A 5,000-nucleotide genomic window follows, 5' to 3' on the forward strand; every position below is an offset into this window, starting at 1 on the left:
CGATGTCCCCGCCGAAGGCGGCGTACTTTAAAGTACTGCAGCTCGAGCGCACAAGGTGCGCGGGGAATTGTTAGCGGCGCCGTGCTTGTGCTGGCGGTGACCATGGCTGCCTGCTCCTTTGGTTCACGATGTCCCCGCCGAAGGCGGCGTACTTTAAAGTACTGCAGCTCGAGCGCACAAGGTGCGCGTGGAATTGTTAGCGGCGCCGTGGTTGTGCTGGCGGTGACCATGGCTGCCTGCTCCTTTGGTTCACGATGTCCCCGCCGAAGGCGGCGTACTTTAAAGTACTGCAGCTCGAGCGCACAAGGTGCGCGGGGAATTGTTAGCGGCGCCGTCGTTGTGCTGGCGGTGACCATGGCTGCCTGCTCCTTTGGTTCACGATGTCCCCGCCGAAGGCGGCGTACTTTAAAGTGCTGCAGCTCGAGCGCACCATGTGCGTGGGGAATTGTTAGCGGGGGCGTCGTTGTGCTGGGGGCTGACTGTCCCTAGTGGGTATAGGATAATGTTAATGTACGGGGATCGCTGGGCGGCACGGACTTGGAGGGCCGAAAAGGCCTGTTTCCGGCTGTATGTGTATGATATGATATGATATGATGCCTGCCTGCTCATTTGGTTCATGATGTCCACGCGGCAGGCGGAATATTTTAAAAGCACTGTTCTGTACGAAGTGCACAATGTCCGTTGGGGAAATGCAGCTGGGGGTCGGTCGACCGGCTGACGACGCCTGCCTGCCGATTTGGTTCACGATGTCCCCGCCGAAGGCGGCATACTTGAAAGTACCGCCGTTCGCGGCGCGCAATTTGCGGGGGGAGGAATTGTTAGTGCACGTCTGTGTGCTAGGTGACGATGCTTGCCGACTTGGTTCATGCCGTCCACGCCGAAGACGGCGCCGTTTAAAGTACTGCCGCTCGAGGTGCACAATTTGCGGGGGAATTGTTAATGGGCGTCGGCGTGCTGGGTGACGATGTGGAGATGTGGAACGCCGAGCCAGATCTATCTTATTTGTTTGCTTGGCCCACTGGACTTTGCATGGGCTTTGCAACACTGTGTGCTAGGTTAAATCACGGCCAATAGAGTGAGTGTTTTTAATGATCCTGATCTGATAAGGGGACTAGAGGTAAAAGAGCCGTTAGGAGGCAGTGATCACAACACGATAAGTTTTACTCTGCAAATGGAAAGGTAGAAGGGAAAATCGGAAGTGTCTGTATTACAGTATAGCAAAGGGGATTACAGAGGCATGAGGCGGGAGCTGGCCAAAATTGACTGGAAGGAGGCCCTAGCAGGGAAGACGGTAGAACAGCAATGGCAGGTATTCCAGGGAATAATGCAGAGGTTGCAGGATCAATTTATTCCAAAGAGGTGGAAAGACTCTAAGGGGAGTAAGAGACACCTGTGGCTGACAAGGGAAGTCAGGGACAGCATAAAAATTAAGGAGAGGAGGTATAACATAGCAAAGAAGAGTGGGAAGACAGAGGATTGGGACTCTTTTAAAGAGCAACAAAAGTTAACTAAAGAGGCAATGCGGGGAGAAAAGATGAGGTGCGAGGGTAAACTAGCCAATAATATAAAGGAGGATAGCAAAAGTTTTTTTAGGTACGTGAAGAGGGAAAAAATAGTCAAGGCAAATGTGGGTCCCTTGAAGACAGAAACGGGGGAATTTATTATGGGGAACAAAGAAATGGCAGACGAGTTAAACCGTTACTTTGGGTCTGTCTTCACTGAGGAAGATACACACAATCTCCCAAATGTTCTAGGGGCCGGAGAACCTAGGGTGATGGAGGAACTGAAGGAAATCCACATTAGGCAGGAAATGGTTTTGGGTAGACTGATGGGACTGAAGGCTGATAAATCCCCAGGGCCTGATGGTCTGCATCCCAGGGTACCTAAGGAGGTGGCTCTAGAAATAGTGGAAGCATTGGAGATCATTTTTCAATGTTCTATATAGATTCAGGATCAGTTCCTGTGGATTGGAGGATAGCAAATGTTATCCCACTTTTTAAGAAGGGAGGGAGAGAGAAAACGGGTAATTATAGACCAGTTAGTCTGACATCAGTGGTGGGGAAGATGCTGGAGTCAATTAGAAAAGACGAAATTGCTGAGCATTTGGATAGCAGTAACAGGATCATTGCGAGTCAGCATGGATTTACGAAGGGGAAATCATGCTTGACAAATCTACTGGAATGTTTTGAGGATGTAACTAGGAAAATTGACAGGGGAGAGTCAGTGGACGTGGTGTACCTCGACTTTCAGAAAGCCTTCGACAAGCTCCCACATAGGAGATTAGTGGGCAAAATTAGGGCACGTGGTATTGGGGGTAGGGTACTGACATGGATAGAAAATTGGTTGACAGACGGAAAGCAAAGAGTGGGTATAAATGGGTCCCTCTCGGAATGGCAGGCAGTGACCAGTGGGGTACCGCAAGGTTCGGTGCTGGGACCCCAGCTATTTACGATATGCATTAATGACTTAGACGGAGGGATTAAAAGTACCATTAGCAAATTTGCAGATGATACTAAGCTGGAGGGTAGTGTGAATTGTGAGGAAGATGCAATAAGGCTGCAGGATGACTTGGACAGGTTGTGTGAGTGGGCGGATACATGGCAGATGCAGTTTAATGTAGATAAGTGCGAGGTTATTCACTTTGGAAGTAAGAGTAGAAAGGCAGATTATTGTCTGAATGGTGTCAAGTTAGGAGGAGGGGGAGTTCAACGAGATCTGGATGTCCTAGTGCATCAGTCAATGAAAGGAAGCATGCAGGTACAGCAGGCAGTGAAGAAAGCCAATGGAATGTTGGCCTTCGTAACCAGAGGAGTTGAGTATAGGAGCAAAGAGGTCCTTCTACAGTTGTAGCGGGCCCTGGTGAGACCGCACCTGGAGTACTGTGTGCAGTTTTGGTCTCCAAATTTGAGGAAGGATATTCTTGCTATGGAGGGCGTGCAGCGTAGGTTCACTAGGTTAATTCCCGGAATGGCGGGACGGTCGTATGTTGAAAGGCTGGAGCGATTGGGCTTGTATACACTGGTATTTAGAAGAATGAGGGGGGATCTTATTGAAACATATACGATAATTAGGGGATTGGACACATTAGAGGCAGGAAACATGTTCCCAATGTTGGGGGAGTCCAGAACAAGGGGCCACCGTTTAAGAATAAGGGGTAGGCCATTTAGAACGGAGATGAGGAAGAACCTTTTCAGTCAGAGAGTGGTGAAGGTGTGGAATTCTCTGCCTCAGAAGGCAGTGGAGGCCAGTTCGTTGGATGCTTTCAAGAGAGAGCTGGATAGAGCTCTTAAGGATAACGGAGTGAGGGGGTATGGGGAGAAGGCAGGAACGGGGTACTGATTGAGAGTGATCAGCCATGATCGCATTGAATGGCGGTGCTGGCTCGAAGGGCTGAATGGCCGACTCCTGCACCTATTGTCTATTGTCTATTGTCTATAATCAACCACTTTATTTTGCCCGTCTTTGTGACTCCTCTTTGACACGTCGATCACCGCTGAGGCTGTTTTACCTGTTTCGCCTATGTACCGTAAGGTACACTCCTTACATTGAACTGCATACACCCCATTATTTCGCTCACGGGTTATCCTCTGTGCTATCCAGTCTCTCCTGTCACCCTGTTCTATGTTTTTGTCTATTACCCAGTGGGAGCAGGCCCCATATTGACATTAATTTGTAACCCTACTGCTCCCCTCGTCTGCTGGTTTTATCACCATCTCATGTTTATCCCTCAGCTCTGCCGTGGTCTCCCTCTCTTTTTTTCTGGTGAGGTTCGGCCTATCCTTTGTCATGGGCATATCCCAGGCTGTTTTAGTAACGTTCTTTTAAAACGTGTCGTGTTTGTTTGGCTTTACCCACGTTCCAGCATTAGAGGCCAATTTTTGCAATGTTTCCTGGGTGGGATTTGCCGGTTTTACAAATGGTGTCACTATCTCACCCTGCTTCCTGATACCCTTATGGGGTCGGCTCTGTTCTTGCAGAACCCTCGGGTGGTGCAGAGTCTGGGCCTTGTTATCAATATCTTGCCCTGCTTCCCGATACCCTTGCGGGTTCGGCTCTGTTCTTGCAGATCCCTCAGGTGGTGCAGAGTCTGGGCGGCATCGTCACCCAGCACACCGACGCCCACTGAAAATTACCCACGCACAGTGCGCGCCTGGAGCGGCAGTAGTTCAAACTACCCCTACCCCTACCCCTACCCCTACCGCTACCCCTACCCCTACCCCTAACCCTAACCCTAACCCTAACCCTAACCCTAACCCTAACCCTAACCCTAACCCTAACCCTAACCCTAACCCTAACCCTAACCCTAACCCTAACCCTAACCCTAACCCTAACCCTAACCCTGACCCTGACCCTAATGCAGGCAGAGTTATTTATAAAGTGGCCCAGACTCTGCACCACCTGAGGGTTTTGTAACAGAACCAACCCCATAAGGGTTTCAGGAAGCAGGGCAAGATATTGATAACAAGGCGCAGACTCTGCACCACCTCAGGGTTCTGCAAGAACAGAGCCGACCCCATAAGGGCATCAGGAATCAGGGCAAGATATTGATAAAATGGCCCAGACTCTGCACCACCTGAGGGTTCTGCAAGAACAGAGCCGACCCCATAAGGGCATCAGGAAGCAGGGCAAGATATTGGTAACAAGGCCCACGGGGAAGGCGGCATACTTTGGGGTTATTTTGTAGTGAGTTTTGAAGGCATGTGCTAGTGTTACGCATACCGAGGGCGCGCAAAGTTCGGCGCGCCCGGGCCAAAACGCCTCTGCTGGCCGCGGCCGAGTCGGCCGACGGATTGCCACGGACTTGCTTGACGACCTGTCACTCTCCGTGCATCGGTTGCACGCCCGGTTCGTCCTTTCCATTTGTTTCATGATGTACACGCGGCAGGCGGAATATTTTAAAAGCACTGTTCTGTTCGAAGTGCACAATGGCCGTTGGGGCAATGCAACTGGGGGTCGGTCGACCGGCTGACGACGCCTGCCTGCCGATTTGGTTCACGATG

The sequence above is a fragment of the Rhinoraja longicauda genome, unplaced genomic scaffold, assembly GCF_053455715.1.
Source record: "Rhinoraja longicauda isolate Sanriku21f unplaced genomic scaffold, sRhiLon1.1 Scf000100, whole genome shotgun sequence".
Classification (NCBI taxonomy): domain Eukaryota; kingdom Metazoa; phylum Chordata; class Chondrichthyes; order Rajiformes; family Arhynchobatidae; genus Rhinoraja; species Rhinoraja longicauda.